General features: G+C 42.3%; 1 pseudogene; it reads left to right on the top strand.

Moving 5' to 3' along the window:
* Positions 1-10358: 10358 nt before the first annotated feature.
* On the top strand, positions 10359-10477 carry LOC141109187 (5S ribosomal RNA; annotated as a pseudogene).
* The last annotated feature ends 8144 nt before the right edge of the window (positions 10478-18621 follow it).

The following is an 18621-nucleotide window of genomic DNA, read 5'->3' as shown; positions in this document are numbered from 1 at the left end:
CAGAGAAGCAGCTAAGAGGCCCATGGTAACTCTGGGCGAGCTGCAGAGATCCACAGCTCAGGTGGGAGAATCTGTCCACAGGACAACTATTAGCCGTGTACTCCACAAATCTGGCCTTAATGGAAGAGTGGCAAGAAGAAAGCCATTGTTGAGAGAGCCATAAGAAGTCCCCTTTGCAATTTGCGAGAAGCCATGTGGGGACACAGCAAACATGTGGAAGAAGGTGCTCTGGTCAGCTGAGACAAAAATTGAACTCTTTGGCCTAAAAGCAAAACGCTATGTGTGGCAAAAACTAACACTGCACATCACACTGAACACACCATCCCCACCATGAAACATGGTGGTGGCAGCATCATGTTGTGGAGATGCTTTTCTTCAGCAGGGACAGGGAAGCTGGTCAGAGCTGATGGGAAGATGGATGGAGCCAAATACAGGGCAATATTAGAAGAAAACCTGTTAGAGTCTGCAAAATATTTGAGACTGGGGCGGAGGTTCACCTTCCATCAGAACAACGACCCTAAACATACAGCCAGAGCTACAATGGAATGGTTTAGATCAAAGCATATTCATGTGTTAGAATGGTCCAGACCTAAATCCAATTGAGAATCTGTGGCAAGACTTGAAAATTGCTGTTCATAGATGCTCTCCATCCAATCTGACAGAGCTTGAGCTATTTTGCTAACAAAAATGGGCAAAAATGTCACTCTCTAGATTTGCAAAGCTGGTAGAGACATCCCCAAAAAAGACTTGCAGCTGTAATTGCAGCAAAAGGGGGTTCTACAAAGTATTGACTCAGGGGGGCTGAATACAAATGCACGCCACACTTTTCACATATTTATTTGTAAAATATGTTGAAAATCATTTATCATTTTCCTTCCGCTTCACAATTATGTGCCACTTTGTGTTGGTCTATTACATAAAATCCCAATAAAATACATTTACGTTTTTGGTTATAACATGACAAAATGTGGAAAATTTCAAGGGGTATGAATACTTTTTTAAGCTACTGTACATGATAAAGCTTGTCATCCACCCCCTGCCTGTGATTGGACAAAGAAAGAGAAGCAGCACACTGGTAGGGTCATACCTATGCTCTCTCATCCTGTACTCATGGTCAAACTGTTGTCCGACAGCACTGTGCAAAGCAGTAATGCTCCAAGTAAGCGTTGTCCCTTCCTCTCTCAGGCATGATGTGCAGGGCATTACAGGAGACTGATATCAAGATATTTCTATTTCTGATTCTTCTAATTCCTTTTAAGGATTTTTAAATGATTATATAACTGGATAAACTTTTTATATATGCCTTTAACCTAACAAGGCCCTAACATGTAACTTATATTGTAGCTTGTATTGCCCCCAGTCCCCCCACCAGCCTTATTCCTATTTGTCCCCAAACCAGCAAGAAGTTGCCTAAAACTGGCCAAAAAAAGGATCGAAATTTGGCCAGTTCTGCAGGCAGCAGCTGAATTTCCATCCACCTTTGGTCATTACCATTTGTGAGATGTCACCCTAATGATGACTTCTCATGAACGGGCATGTTGGAAATTTTTTGTTCAATTAGCGCTGCAGCCAGTTGACTGCAACTGATCCGTGTTTTCTGAAGTCTCCCCGCTGGCAATAGCACAATGGTGAGGATTCCTCCATACACCTCACTTGTGTGGATGGGGTAATCCTCTCATTTCTTTTTCGATCAACTCGCTGGCTGATAGAAAAAAACTGACCCATGTATGTCCAGCTTAAAGAGGAGTTCCAGGCTCCTGCGGAAAAAAATCAAAGTCAGCAGATACAAATACTGTAGCTGCTGACTTTTCATTTAAGACACTTACCTGTCCAGGAATCCAGTGGTGTCTTCACCCGAGCCGACTTTTTAATCGCCTATCAGGTACTGCCGCTGCCATCTCCACTAAGAGAGACCGGCAGTGAAGCCTTGTGGCTCCCTACTGCGCATGCGCAGAGCATGCTGCGCTCTTATTGGGGAAGGAGGAGGGGGCCAAACTGGTCAAAACCAGGTACCTGCTCCCCCCTCCCCCCCCCCAAAAGGTGCCTAATGTGGCAGCGTTGGGGGGGGGGGGGGGACAGACAAGCGGAGCTTCCCCTTTTGGGTTGAGTTCCACTTTGAGTCACGCAACTACTTATCTAAATCATCCGAGCTGGGCCCGCAGATGAGCTGTGCAGTTCAAACTCCACTTGTGTGCAGGGTGTGAAATCTTCATTAGATTAGAGATTGCACAGTGTATGCAAGGGCCAGGCAGGACAAGTGGTTGTGTGACTTCATTATCTTATGTCTTGCTGCATTGGTTACATGTAAAGCTGGGTTAACACTGATGCGAACTGGATGCGGATCCAATTCGCATGTCAGGAGCCTTTGACTGGCTCTCAATGGAGCTGGTTCACACACCTCCAGGGCGGCTGCGGAGCACATTGCACAGGGATACGAATTCAGGCAAAAACTGGGGCCTGATTCGTCCCTAAAACTAAATATAGCGCTGCTTTACCGTCGTTTTAGCGGTGCTAGCGGGGCGTGCCGAAAAAGGGTTAAAACCGCCCGCAAAGCGCCGCTGCAGCAGCGCTTTGCGGGCGGGTTTGCAGCGATGCCCCATTGTTTTCAATGGGAAGGGGCTCTTTAGGAGCGGTAAATACACCGCTCCCAATGCGCTCCAAAGATGCGGCTTGCAGGACTTTTATGACCGCCCTGCAAGCGCCCTCGGGGCTTTCACACTGGAGTGCATTGAGCAGCTCTTTCGGGGCAATTTGCAGGCGCTATTTTTAGCACTGCAAACCGCCTCAGTGTGAAAGGAGCCTTAGGGATAGCCCATTCACTCCAAAATCGAATGTTAAAAGCACACGTTATTTGATCTACTTTCAAACGACATTAACCATCGCATCCCATGGAATTTTCATACAATTTTCGTACAAAGATATATGGCCAGCTTAAGACTTGGGGCAGAGGAATAATGATACACAGTAAGGCAGCCCATAGATGGGTCAGTTTTTTTTTTTTTTTTTTTTGTTCAACCAGCGGGTTGAACAAAAAAAACTGATCCGAATCCCCCATCCACACATTTGAGGTGGGGGTAATCCTCCCGCTGTGCCTTTGTATTCTAACAGAGGGGAGACTTCCCTCCTATTGACAATACACTGATCAGTGCTACAGGCTATAGCAGTGCTGATCGTGGAGACATTTTCCAACTGGCTGGTTGAACAGAAGTCGATCAGTAGTTTGACTTCTGTTCAAACACAGTGCTCATACATGGATCGAAAGTTGTCTGGTCCCTGCTGAATTGTGACTGACTTTACTGTACATGCACCAAAAGATAAAGTCTCTAAAACCACATAGTTATCAGTGCAGAAATAATCCCACGCTTAATCCTTACAGTTCTTCTCTCTTTTCTTACACTGACAATATCTTGGCACTGATACTGCCGTAATACAGTATATATTTTGTGTGTGTATAAGTGTTGTATATAATAAAGACTGAGAAAGCAATATTTAACAAAGTGCAGGTCGTAAACTATTGATACCTTGTGTTAGTGCTTCTTCCTATCAATACTTGTAATAAAAGCTTGTTACCGCTGCAAAGACCTGGAGAATAAAAAATCATCTAAGCATGTAAAACAATTCCCTGCAGAACGGCTTTCAAATGATTGTCAAACACAACACACGTGGAACGCTACTAAAGTATGTTACGGTACATTTCATTTGATTCCTTTTGGCTCCAGCAAGGTACACAAACCCTCTGCAGTCATTGCAATATAATGGGAAATATACAGAGTTAGATGGGCAGCTGCCAGCGTACGGCATGTTCCCCCCAAAAATATTTTTTTTTGCCAAGCAACTAGTGCCAACCTCACTCCAAGCCAGATTTCCGGGCTTCTTACTGCAATTGTGCCTGGAATAGCTGTTTATGCAGTATTACAACATTTACCCTGCCGGCTATGGGTGCGTGTTTGACTGACGCCTCCAGATTGGTAAATTATTTGCCTCAGATTATTATAAGATCTTAAAACCAAATTGAAGCTTCATGCTTTTTTTTTTTTTTTTTTTTTAAATCTAGCATCACTCTTCTAAACATAAGAAAAGGAGCAGAGGCTGCTCCCAAATAATGAAAAGCCACTTCTGACCGTTCTAGAATTATAATGGCGCAGGAAGCCTAGTTAATTCCCCTGTCTGTGTGGAGCCCCCAGGAGAGGTGCGCTGTCACTTGTAAATACAGAAGCAGGGCTTCTGTGTTTACTCATGAAAGTGGTGGTCAGAGGACCAGCGTGGGATGTAACAGAATGTAGTTCCACCACATTCTGGCTGAAAAAAAGCCCATATGATAATAAAATGACAAGATTGTTGGTGTGCCACCATCATATGTTAGATGGGTCGGTCGGGAATAAAGCACAATTATGTTCAACCAATATGAAGGCAGAGTATGAGGAATGTCCAAAAATCAGGGATGAGATCACGTTTCAGACACAGTTGGTAAACTGTAATCTTCACAAAGCTATAAGGATTAACAAACTATTTTTACTATGTTGTATTTAGTAATAGAGCTGAATATATATATATATATATATATACACACACACACACACACACTCAATATATACAGTGGGGACAGAAATTATTCAGACCCCCTTAAATTTTTCACTCTTTGTTATATTGCAGCCATTTGCTAAAATCATTTAAGTTCATTTTTTTCCTCATTAATGTACACACAGCACCCCATATTGAGAGAAAAACACAGAATTGTTCACATTTTTGCAGATTTATTAAAAAAGAAAAACTGAAATATCACCTGGTCCTAAGTATTCAGACCCTTTGCTGTGACACTCATATATTTAACTCAGGTGCTGTCCATTTCTTCTGATCATCCTTGAGATGGTTCTACACCAGTGATGGCGAACCTTGGCACCCCAGATGTTTTGGAACTGCATTTCCCATGATGCTCATGCACTAAGCAGTGTAGTTGAGCATCATGGGAAATGTAGTCACAAAACATCTGGGGTGCCAAGGTTCACCATCACTGTTCTACACCTTCATTTGAGTCCAGCTGTGTTTGATTATACTGACTGGACTTGATTAGGAAAGCCACAGACCTGTCTATATAAGTCCTTACAGCTCACAGTGCATGTCAGAGCAAATGAGAATCATGAGGTCAAAGGAACTGCCTGAAGAGCTCAGAGACAGAATTGTGGCAAGGCACAGATCTGGCCAAGGTTACAAAAAAAGTTCTGCTGCACTTAAGGTTCCTAAGAGCAGACTGGGCCGAAGGTTTATTTTCCAACAAGACAATGACCCTAAGCACACAGCTAAAATAACGAAGGAGTGGCTTCACAACAACTCTGTGACTGTTCTTGAATGGCCCAGCCAGAGCCCTTACTTAAACCCAATTAAGCATCTCTGGAGAGACCTAAAAATGGCTGTCCACCAATGTTTACCATCCAACCTGATAGAACTGGAGAGGATCTGCAAGGAGGGATGGCAGAGGATCCCCAAATCCAGGTGTGAAAAACTTGTTGCATCTTTCCCAAAAAGACTCATGACTGTATTAGATCAAAAGGGTGCTTCTACTAAATACTGAGCAAAGGGTCTGAATACTTAGGACCATGTGATATTTCAGTTTTTCTTTTTTAATAAATCTGCAAAAATGTCAACAATTCTGTGTTTTTCTGTCAATATGGGGTGCTGTGTGTACATTAATGAGGAAAAAAAATGAACTTAAATGATTTTAGCAAATGGCTGCAATATAACAACGAGTGAAAAATTTAAGGGTGTCTGAATACTTTTCGTCCCCACTGTATACACACACACACATATTATATATACATATACACACACACATTTTTTTAACACTCCACTTCCTGTTTTAATTGCCATTTACGCAGTTTAATAATGTATAATGAAATTAAAGCATAAAACAAGCAAATTAATATAAAATTAAATCACAGAATTCTTGTATTAAAATGTAATATACATTTTTGACACATCAGAGTATCCACCTTTTGCATATACAGCGGGTAAAATAAGTATCGAACATGTAATTATTTTTCTGGGTAAATCTATTTTTAAAGGTGCTATTGACATGAAATATACACCACGTCAGTGACAACCCATGCAATCCATACATACAAAGAAAGAGACCAAAACAAATAATTTCAGAAATTAAGTTATGTGCAATAAAATGTAATGACACAGGGAAAAAGTATTGAGCATGCTAACTGAAATGTATTTAATACTATATACAAAATCCTTTGTTGGTAATGACAGCTTCAAGACGCCTCCTGTATGGAGAAACTCGTCACATGCATTGCTCAGGTGTGATTTTGGCTCATTCTTCCGCCCAATCAGTCTTCAAATCTTGAAGGTTCTGTGGGCCTTAACTATTAACTCTGATTTTTAGTTCTTTCCATAGATTTTCTATTGAATTCAAGTCAGGTGACTTGCTGAGCCATTCTAGCAGCTTTATTTTTTTTCTTTGAAACCAACTTAGACTTTCCTTGGCTTTGTGTTTGGGATCATTGGCCTCCTGAAATGTCCACCTTTTTTTTCATCTTCATCATCCAGGTAGATGGCAGCAGATTTTTATCAAGAATGTCTTGGTACATTTTTCCATTCATCCTTCCTTCAATGATATGAAGTTTGCCAGTACCGTATGCTGAAAAACAGCCCCAACACCATGATGTTCCCACCTCCAAACTTCACTGTTGGTATTGGGTTGATGTGAGTTGCCATTTGACCTTCAAACATGGTGTTTATTATGGCATCCAAAGAGTTCAATGTTGGTCTCATCTGACCAGACTATATTCTCCCAGTATGTCACAGGCTTGTTTAAATGTTATGCAGCATAATTTAAAGGCGCTTCAACATGCTTTTTCTCCAGCAATGGAGTCTTGCATGGTGATCGTGCATACAGGCCATGGCGGTTAGATGCATTACTTATTGTTTTCGTTGAAAGAATTGTACCTGCTAATTCCAGGTCTTTCTGAAGCTCTCCACAAGTGGTCCTTGGCTCTTGGACAACTCTTCTGATAATTCTTTTCACTTCTCTGTCAGAAATCTTCAGAGGAGCACCTGGTCGTGGCCGGTTTATGGTGAAATGATGTTCTTTCCACTTCCGGATTATGGCCCCAACAGTGCTCACTAGAACATTTAGAAGTTTAGAAATCCTTCTGTAACCAATGGCATCAGTATGTTTTGCAACAATAAGGTTGTGCAGTTCTTGAGATAGCTCTTTGCTTTTACCCATCATGAGATGTTTCTTGTGTGACACTTTGTTAACCACTTCCCGACTGCAGCAGAAGGGCACGTACAGGCAGAATCACGTACCTGTACATTGCCCTTTAAAAGGCGGCTTGCGGGCACGCCCGCCGGGAGCCTCATGAGCATGATCGCGGGTCCCGCTGACTCTATGTCTATGTCATCTCACAGAGAGGAGGAACGGGGAAATGCTAATGTAAACAAGCATGTCCCCGTTCTGCCTAGTGACACTGTTACTGATCATCGATCCCTGTAATCGGGAGCGGTGATCAGTGTTATGTCACACACAGCCCCTCCCCCCACAGTTAGAATCACTCCCTAGGACACACTTAACCCCTACAGCGCCACCTAGTGGTTAACCCCTTCACTGCCAGTCACATTTACACAGTAATCAATGCATTTTTAATTGCACTGATCGCTGTATAAATGTGAATGGTCCCAAAAACGCGCCAAAAGTGTCCGATCTGCCCGCCATAATGTCGCAGTCACGATTAAAAAAACGCTGATTGCCGCCATTACTAATAAAAAAATTAGTAATAAAAATGTCATAAAACTATCACCTATTTTGTAAACGCTATAACTTTTGAGCAAACCAATCAATAAACGCTTATTGCGATTTTTTTTTTTTTTTTACCAAAAATATGTAGAAAAATACGTATCAGCCTAAACTGAGGGAAAAAAATGTTTTTTTTATATATTTTTTGGGGATATTTATTATAAATTTATTGGTGATCAAATACCACCAAAAGAAAGCTCTATTTGTTGGAAAAAAAGGACATCAATTTTGTTTGGGAGCCACGTCACACGACCGCGCAATTGTCAGTTAAAGCGACGCAGTGCCGAATCACAAAAAGTGCTCTGGTCTTTGGTCAGCCAAATGGTCCGGGGCCCAAGTGGTTAATGAGACACCTTTTTTATAGGCCATCCGTTGTGACGCCAGCTGATATTAATTTGCACTGACAAGGAGCAGGATTGCTTTCTAGTTAGTCATAGATTTCAGCTGGTGTCTTGGCTTTCCATGCCTTTTTGCCCCTCCCTTTCCTCATGTGTTCAATACTTTTTCCCTGTGTCATTTCATTTATTTACACATAACTTAATTTCTGAACGTATTTGCTTTGGTTTCTTTGTATATATGGATTGCAGTGGTTGTTACCGACAAGTGGTGAACATTTCATGTCAATAGCACCTTTAGAAATATATTTACCTAGAAAAATGGTGACATGTTCAATACTTATTTTACCCGTTGTATAATTGAAAAACACACACGCCATTCTTCCTGGAAATCTAATTATGTTTGGATGTTTTTACCAACATTAATGCAGACATTCCCAGAAATCAGTTGTACTTAAAAGGTTGCTGGTTGATCCCAACCCAGCCGGATGGGGTGTACGTGTAGGAATCCTGGCCAATCCATAATCTGAAGCCTACTGCCTTGTTCCTTTTTTAGCCTATAGTAGAACTATAGGCTTTTTTTTTTCATTTTGCATAGAGTGAGAGAAGGTTATAACCCCTGCCAGTTTTTTTTTTTTTTTTTGGCCTCTCAGTCCCATTGGGGAAATTAACATTTTTTTTTTTATAAATCACACACAGGATTAGGATACAGAACAGATGATCTAAATTAGTCAGAGTGGCTTAACCACTTTAAGAGAATTCATTGGGGCCCCCTAGGTCTTCACAACTAGATTTTCCCTCTATTACTATTAGAATTTGGGTTTTTTTTTTTTTACTTTCAGTAATGGTAAACAAGGCAAATAGAGAGGGCGAATTTTCCTAATGGGGGCAGACATGACAATAAAAAAACGCTGTTCCAATCCTTCTCGACTGTATCCAGAAAAAAACAAATTTTGCCTTTAGGTATAGTTTAAAGTAGCTCTAACATAGTCTTTAATTATGTTTTGGGTCATTGCTACAGGATACCAGTTACCTCCGGGTCCCCAGACTATCACTATCCATGTTTAACCCTTTCATGCATAGTGTCCACTACAGTGGACAGCTATTTAAAGCTGTTTTCTTGTATATGCATGGGCTCTGATTGTATAGTTGCATATCACCAATTTACAATGGACACTAGTGTGTCACCCTATACTCTGCCACCCACTGGAAAGCCATTGTAAGTGCAAGAAATTTTTCTCAAAACCAAGATGGCGACAGGAATCCAGGAAGGCTGAGCAGCTTAGGAATATCTTGCCAATACTTTCTATAGAAGAAGACCCTTGGAGATAAAAAAAAAAAAATATGGGAACATCAAGTAACGCCTAAAGAAACATATTGTAATTCAATTTTACTAGTATCAATTTTATCTTGGGAGGAAATTACAAATAAATTACAAATAACCATCTGTCCACTACAGTGGACATCAAGCATCGCTGGTTATATTTCAGCTACAAGTATACCAGTGGCGGCCCGTCCATAGGGGGCGCATGGGCACCGCCCCTCCTATCCATGCATCCAGCCCCCTGATCTACATGCAGGGCGCCAGACGCATGGATTTTAATGAGGGTTTTTTGTTTTCTTTTAAAGCACGTGATTAGATCCAGAGGCTTTAACAGGCTTCAAAAAAGGGTGGGCTTGGGGCGCAAGGTGAAAAATCTTCATTTTCAGTGTGTAGCTCCGCTTTCGGGTCCAGCTACTGCACCTTGAGTGTTTACAAAAGGTTCTGGCCCTCTTCTAGCCAGATTAAGGGCCCAAGGTATAACGATTATGGTTTACCTAGTGGATCTGTTCTTGATAGACCAGTCGGTAGCCCGCTTAGACGATAGTATGGTCACCACATTTAACTACCTGGAATATCTAGGTTGGATTATCAACCTAGGAGAAATCTTCTTTAAAACCATGAAGAAGGCTAAAATACTTAGGTCCGATCATAGGTACACCCAGAAAAGGGTATTCTTACCCCAGGCAAAAGATCAGCACCATAAGGGAACTGATTTAGGTGGTCGAAGCAAGATGAAAATCTTTCTATTCAACTTTGCATGAGGTTGTTGGGAAAGATGGTAGCTTCATTTGAGGCCGTTCCTTATGCACAATTTCATTCGAGACTGCTGCAAAACAGTATCCTATCGGCTTGCAACAAAGGGTTCAAGCTCTACATTCCCAATGTGTCTGACTCCAAAGCCTACGGCCACATCACCCTGATAGCGCCCGATCTCGTCTGATCTTGGAGGCTAAGCAGGGTCGGGCCTGGTTAGTATCCGGATGAGAGACCACCTGGAAATAACAGGTGCTGTAGGCTGGGTGCGCCGGAGCTTCAGTTTATGGTTAATATCCAAAAATCTACTAAGGGGAAAATCCTTCCTTTAGTTACCTGGGAAGTGGTAACAACATATGCCAACCTTTTTTGTTTAGGTTGGGGAACAGTCCTGGAAGAGGCAACTGTCCAAGAGAAGTGGCTCAGATCAGAAATGGCCTTGCCCGTTAACATTTTAGAAATTAAGGCAGAGCTCTTGGTCCTGAGGGCCTGAACGTTCAGTTTACGGTATTGTCATGCCAGGATTCAATCCAACAATGCCACAGCAATGGCCTATATTAATCACCAAGGGGGCACAGGAAGTTGTGCGGCCCAGAGAAAGGTAAATCATATCCTATCTTAGGCAGGAAACAATGTACTTTGCCTATCGGCAGTCTTCATTCTAGGAATAGAAAATTGGCAGGCAGACTACTTGAGTCGCCAGCAGTTGTTCCCGGGAGAATGGTTCCTTCACCCCGATATCTTCCTGTCAATATGTCAAAAATGGGGGATCCCAGACATAGATCTGTTTGCGTCCAGGTTCAACAAAGGAATCACCAACTTTGTGTCAAGAACAAAGGATCAGCTAGCATGCGGAACAGATTCCTTGCTATTTCCGTGGAATCGGTTTTCACTGATTTATGCATTCCCCCTATTCTGCCTGCGTCCACGACTTCTTCGCAGGATCAAGCAGGAAGGGAAGTCCATTGATTCTTGTGGCCCCCAGCGGGGCCCAGGAAATCTTGGTATGCAGAGATCGTAAAGATGGCAGTAGGGGACCCATGGACCCTACCATCACGGCCAGACCTTCTCTCGCAAGGTCTGGTGTTCCATCCTACTTTACAAACGCTAAATTTAACGGTCTGGCTATTGAGACCCACACTCTGAAGAAGCGTGGGCTGTCAGGTTCAGTAGTTTCTACCCTGGTTAATGCAAGGGAGCCAGCCTCCATAATTATATATTATGGAGTCTCTGAAACCTATGTCTCCTGGTGTGAAACCAGGAGTTGCACCCCAGGAAATAGGTCAAAGGTAGAATCCTTGACTTTCTGCAGGTGGGGTGAGAAATAAAGCTGGCCTTGAGTGCTTTCTAAGGACAGGTCTCGGCCTTATCGGTATTATTTCAACGATCACTTGCTTCACATTCTTTGGTTCGTAACATTATTCAGGGGGGTAACATGGCTTAATCTCCGGTTAGGTAACCCCTGAACCCTTGGGACTTGAATTTAGTTTTGTTCGCGTTACAAAACAGACTTTTTTTGGGGCGATACGACATATTCCCTTGGTCCTTTTTTTGACAAGGAAACTATTTTTTCTGGTAACCATATCTGCTGCAAGAAGGGTATCAGAATTGGCTGCTCTTTCTTGTAAAGAGCCATATTTTTATTATTCAAGGATAAGGTAGTATTGCATCCTCATCCTAACTTTTTACTGAATGTAATATCGGGTTTTTATCTAAACCAGGATATTGTTCTACCTTCATTTTTCCAGAACCCTGTTCTATGGAAGAAAAATCATTACATTCTCTTGATGTGGTGAGAGCAGTCAAAGGCGACTGCTCAGATTCGGAAAACTGATGCTTTGTTCATGTTGCCTGAATGTCCTAAAAGAGGACATGCAGCATCAAAATCTACTATTTCTAAATGGATTTGACAAGTAATCATTCAAAAGTACTAAAGTAAAAAATGAAGTGAGAAAATATATACAAATATTAGAATGGGTGGTGTGTGAACACAGCGTAAAAAGCGCTAGAGTGTATAAATAAATAATACCCCTAGTGGGTAATAAAATAAAGTGCACCGTGCTCCTAAAAGTGAAGAATGTGCCTAAATCACAATACACAAATGCCCATTATGTGTGTGTCAAGTTCCATATGTGTATGAGGGAATGTGCCCACAAGGGCATGGACAATGGTGATAATCAAGACAGTGTTCTATAATACAAGCAAACAGTGGCAGCATTAAAAATGAAAAAAATAAAAATGTATAAAAATAGATGAAACATATGAAAAAAATAAAAAAATGTGTTTCATCTATTTTTTTCATATTTTTTTTCATATGTTTCATCTATTCATATGTTTTCATCTATTCATCTACATATGGAACTTGACACACACATAATGGGCATTTGTGTATTGTGATTTAGGCACATTCTTCACTTTTAGGAGCACGGTGCACTTTATTTTATTACCCACTAGGGGTATTATTTATTTATACACTCTAGCGCTTTTTACGCTGTGTTCACACACCACCCATTCTAATATTTGTATATATTTTCTCACTTCATTTTTTACTTTAGTACTTTTATATGTGCATATAGCCGGACAGCGCCATTTCCCCTTGCATAGAATTTTAACCATTTTTGGATTTCACCTAGGTGATCCCCATTTACAGGGGGGCTGCAGTCCCTTCATTTTGTCTCTTATTCCTAAGCGCGGAATCATTGTTATACAAGTAATCATTCAAGCTTATTGTTTAAAGAGGTAGTTCTACCCTCTTAAATCAAAGCGCACTCCTCTAGGGCTGTTAGTGCTTCGTGGGCAGTGCATCACCAAGCCTCCATGTCTCAATTCTGCAAGGCCGCAACTTGGTCTTCAATCCATACATTTACCAGATTCAATCTGGTGGATGTTAAAAGACATGAGGATGTCGCCTTTGGGTGCAGTGTGCTGCAGGCAGCCTCCCCTCAGTTGGCATTGCTCTGGGACATCCCACATAGTAATTACTATGGCTCTGTGTCCCATGATGTAGAATTAAAGAAAATAGGATTTTTATAACAGCTTACCTGCGAAATCCTTTTCTTTTGATGTACATCACGGGACACAGAGGTCCCGTCCCCCTTTCTAGTATACACGTGTATTGCTTTGCTACAAAACTGAGATACTCCCAGTAGTGGGAGGGGTTATATAGGGAGGCAACTTCCTGTTTAGGGTGTGCCAGTGTCGAGCACCTGAAGGTGAACTATAACCCACATAGTAATTACTATGGCTCTGTGTCCCATGATGTACTTCAAAAGAAAAGGATTTCACAGGTAAGCTGTTATAAAAATCCTATTTTCTACATGGCAAATAATTTACTAGTAGGTGTAGTAGAGTAATAGAAAACCAACAGAACCAACAGTCATAACATGCATGCTGCTGTTTCTGTGTAAGGCCCGATTCACACTTAGGCCTCTTTCACACTAACGATCCGTATGTCCGTTTTTCATCCTTCCGTTTTCGGATGAAAAACGGACATACATGAATCTCTATGGAGCGTCGGATGTCAGCGGTGACATGTCCGCTGACATCCGACCCGCTCCGATCCGAAAAGTGTAACGGAGGAAAAACCTACTTTTCCATCCGTTTTCGGATCGGATCGGGTGACGACGGACACTACGGTCCGTCATCATCCGATCCCCCCATAGGGGAGAGCGGCGCTCTGACAGGTCCGCCGCTGCACAGCGTGCAGCGATGGACCTGTCATCTTCCTGCTCAGCGGGGATCAGCGGAGTGATCCCCGCTGAGCAAGCGGATATTCACGGGGCGGATCATCACTGATCCGCCCCGTGAGAAAGAGCCCTTATGCAGGTTGCAGTTTGCATATTGCAGGTGCATTTTGCGTTTTTCAATACATGCTTTTCATCAATTGAAGTCTATGGAACCAAAAACCAGAAAAAAAGTCCCTGGCCCTTTCCATAAAATGCAGATGTAAACTACATCCATAGGAAACCGTATTAAATGGACTGTAGAGTGTTTGCGCAAAAAAAAATGCATAGGTTTGAATCAGGCCTAATTGAATTATTAATTGAAAGGGGCGTGTTCAAAATAATAGCAGTGTGGAGTTCAATTAGTGAGACAATTCAGTCTGTGAAAAAACAGGTGGCCCTTATTTAAGGACGAAGGCAGCAAATGTCGTACATGCTGGGTATTGTGCATTTCTCTCTGAAAATCAGAGTAAAATGGGCTGTTCCAGATATTGTTCAGAAGAACAGCGTACAGCTGATTGGAGAGGGGAAAACATACAAAGAAGTGCAAAAACTGAAAGGCTGCTCAGATAAAATGATCTCAAATGCTTTAAAATGGCAACCAAAACAAGAAAGATGTGGGAAGAAACCGAAAAACTACCATCCGAATGGATCAAAGAATAGCCAAAATGGCAAAGACTCAGCCAATGATCAGCTCCAGGGTGATCAAAGAAGGTCTAAAGTTTCCTGTGAGTACTGTAACAATTAGGAGACACCTATGTGAGGCCAAGCTATCGGCAAGAAGCCCCGGCAAAGTTCCATTGTTGTAAAAACAACATGTGTTTAAGAGGTTACAAAGAACACATTGACTGGCCTAAAGAGAAATGACGCAACATTTTGTGGACTGATGAAAGCAAGAGTGTTCTTTTTGGGTCTAGGGGCTACAGACAGTTTGTCAGACCACCCCACAAACACTGAATTCAAGCCACAAGACACTGTGAAGACAGTGAAGCATGGTGGCGCAAGCATTATGATATGGGGATGTTTCTCATACTATGGTGTTGGGCCTATTTATTGCATACCAGGGATCGTGGATTAGTTTAAATACATCAAAATACATAAAGAGGCCATATTGCCTTATGCCGAAGAGTAAATGCCCTTGAAATGGGTGTTTCACCAAGACAATGACCCCAAACACACCAGTAAGTGAGCAGCACCTTGGTTCCAGACCAACAAGATTAACAGTATGGAGTGGCCACCCCAATCCCCAGACCCTAATCCAATAGAAAACTTGTGGGGTGACATCAAAAATGTTGTTTCTGAGGTAAAACCAAGAAATGCAGAGGGATTGTGGAATGTAGTGCAATTGTCCTGGGCTGGAATACCCGTTCACAGGTGCCAGAAGTTGGTCGACTTCATGCAACACAGATGTGAAGCAGTTCTCAGAAACCCTGGTTATACATCTAAATATTGGTTCAGTGATTCACAGGAAAGCTAAATCTTCAAGCATTTTTCAGTTTATGCAATAAATGTTTGAGCTTATAAAAAAAAACGCAGACACTGCTATTTTTTGGAAAAGCCTAATATTCCTTTTTCTTCACTTTCTGTAAAGTAATAAAAAATGTGAAACTTTTTTTTTTTTATTCATGTTTTGATTTTGGATAAACTATGCAGTGTTCCCAATGCATTTGCGTGTATAGAAATGAAAGCTATTATAAGGATTTTGAGCATTACTCACTTTTTTAACCACTTGCCTACCAGGCACTTACACCCCCTGTCGCACTTTGAATGACAATTGCGCGGTCATGCTACACTGTATCCAAACAAATTTTTTATCATTTTCTTCACACAAATAAAGGTTTCTTTTGGTGGTATTTAATCACTGCTGGATTTTTTATTTTTTACAGACAAAAAAAAAAGACCAAAAATTTTGAAAAAAAACGTTTACCATATTTATCGTATAACACACGCCGGCATATAACACGCACCCTAAGTTTAAGAGGGAATTTTAAGGAAAAAACTTACATTTAAATGCCCATCAATGCAACCTCATCACTGTACATCTGCAGCCTTGTCCAGTGTCATTTGCAGCCTTGTCAGTGCGGACTTGTCATTGCGGACTTGTCATTGCAGTCTTCCAGTTTAAAAATGGCGCCGCCGAGATACAGAGCCGGATGTCCTGTGTATCTCGGCGGCTCTCGGGTCCTCTCACAGTCCAGAGCGGAGCCGAGTATACTCGACTCAGCTCTGCTCACAGTCACACCCAGTCCCTGTGTTATGTCCATCTTAGGGCGGGACTGGGCGTGACTGTGAGCGGAGCCGAGCCAAGTACACTCTGCTATGTATCTCGGCGGCTCGATCCTCCGCTCACAATCAGCGGGGGATCGGCGTATAACACGCACCCACAATTTTCCCCTGATTTTAAGGGGAAAAAAGTGCGTGTTATACGCCAATAAATACGGTACTTTTTTTCTGTCAGTAAATTTTGTAACTAAGTAATTTTTCACTTTCACTGATGTGCGTTGATGAGGCGGCACTAATGGGCACTGATAGGCTGAACTGGTCGGCATTGATGAGGTGGCACTTATGAGCATCGATTAGGTGGCACTGATGAGGCACCAATATGCCACACTTATGGGCACTGATGGGTGGCACTGATATGTGGCATTGATGGGCACTGTTAGGTGGCACGTGGGCACTGATGGGCATTGATTGACAACAGTGATGGGCATTGATGGGCAGCATTGATTGCCAGCGCTGACTGGAATCACTAATGGGCACTGATTGGTGGCACTTGTGGGCAGTGGTGGGCACTGATTGCTGCCATTGGCGGGCGCTGATTGGTGACACTTTTTTTCTTTATTGTAATCAGGGCACTGATGATCAGTTATCTATTATTATCAGTTATCTATTACTTTTCTACATATCCCCCTGTGAGGAGATGCCGCTGATCGGCTCTCCTCTCCTCACACTCTGTCAGTGTGAGGCGAGGAGAGCCAATTACCGGCACTTCCTTGTTTACATGTGACCAGCTGTGATTGGACACAGCCGATCACATGGTTACAGAGATCGGAGTCGTGCCATGTCCTAGCAAAGCGCAACCCTGAACTCTGCAATCTGTACATAACGCATTCCTGAATCCTATACTCTGTACGTAGCGCACTCCTGAACTCTACATGTAGCGCATTCCTGAACCCTACACTCTGTACGAAGCACAACCCTGAACTCTGTACATAACGAATTCCTGAACCCTGAACTCTGCACATAACGCATTCCTGAACCCTACACTCTGTACGAAGTGCACCCCTGAACTCTGCATTCTGTACATAACGCATTCTTGAACCCTACACTCTGTACAAAGCACACCCTGGATACAGTCGGCTCTTTGATGCAGCCCGTGATGAAATGGAGTTTGGCACCCCTGCACTAATCTTATGTCTGTGGCTTTGCTGCCCTCTGTCTGCTGAGGATCCAGGATGTTCGGGGAGTAGACAGTGCTAATGGACTCTGGACGTGTTGGCCATGACAAGGCAGCAGGTAAGGAAGGGGATAAAAATGTGACTTTATTTTAATGTTGTGAATGCATAAAGGTGTAGCTGTTACAACTATTTTAATGAGTTAAAAATGTTTAATTTCAGAGTACTGGAAACATGAAGGTGTTTCAAAACTTCTGACCAGGAGGGAGCAAGAGTGTGAGCATGTTGCGTGTCCTGTTTACATTGCCCTCTCTACCCCAATGTGAGTGCAGGGGATTGGACAAATTCAGGTATTTAAACTAGTTGCACTTTTAGATAAATGTATTTTTGTTGAAGGGTTATTAACAGCATTGATTGTTTTTTATATCTGTCTGGAGTGCAGCTTTAATGACAGGTCTTCTTTAAACAGCAGTTTGTTGCCTTTGGCTGGAATGTACCTTTAACATCTATAAGCTACAATTTCTCTTTTCCCGAACACTTCCAGCAGATAAACACCAGAGAATTACAACACTGAAAGTAAAGTCATTTTGATGGTGTCATCTTGTGCGTTCCTGTGGGCTTCCAGTATGAAGAAAATAGAACATTGTCACCCTAGGGATAAAGCAATAATCTGCGGCCAGCCAAAAAGAGACACACGCAGAAACCGTATCCCTCTGACCGGCCCATGAACTGCCTGTCCGGGGAGCAAGCCGTCGGCCCTTCGCAGTCTGAATCAGATGGACCATCCTTCCTGCGATTATCTACCATTGTGTTGTCAGAATACAAAGGGCTGAGCACCACCGTGATCTTGAATATTGCAAGAGGCGTTCAGGGTTCTCTGCAGGACACATACAGTATATATTAATTACAGCTGACAGCTTACATAACCTAAGAGGTACCAACACACACAGCCTGTTCAAGGAGGGAAAATGTCTCTCTTCTCTGGGAACTATGCTGTGCACCACAGTTACTTTCTGGGGGTTACCAGTGTTGTAAACCAATTTCTTTTTTCAAGCCAAGTAATTTTTTTTTTTTTACAAGTATAGGAAAATGCCTGTTGATCCTGCCAGAAATTCAGTGTTCTTGTCACTTGAGCTGAACTGAAATCTCAAACAGTTTTGCCCTACAGATGAAGCCACGAGGATGGTGGCGTAACGCGTAGAAATAGAGCTGGCGGTGATATATGTGAGATTTGTTGGATTATTACATGCTGTTTTTATACCTTAATATATGTGAGTTTAATGATTGAAGC

This window comes from Aquarana catesbeiana, linkage group LG09 (assembly GCF_042186555.1).
Source record: "Aquarana catesbeiana isolate 2022-GZ linkage group LG09, ASM4218655v1, whole genome shotgun sequence".
NCBI classification, from domain to species: Eukaryota; Metazoa; Chordata; class Amphibia; order Anura; family Ranidae; genus Aquarana; species Aquarana catesbeiana.
Note: the sequence above shows the minus strand (reverse complement) of the source record. Positions and strands in the feature narration are given on the sequence as shown.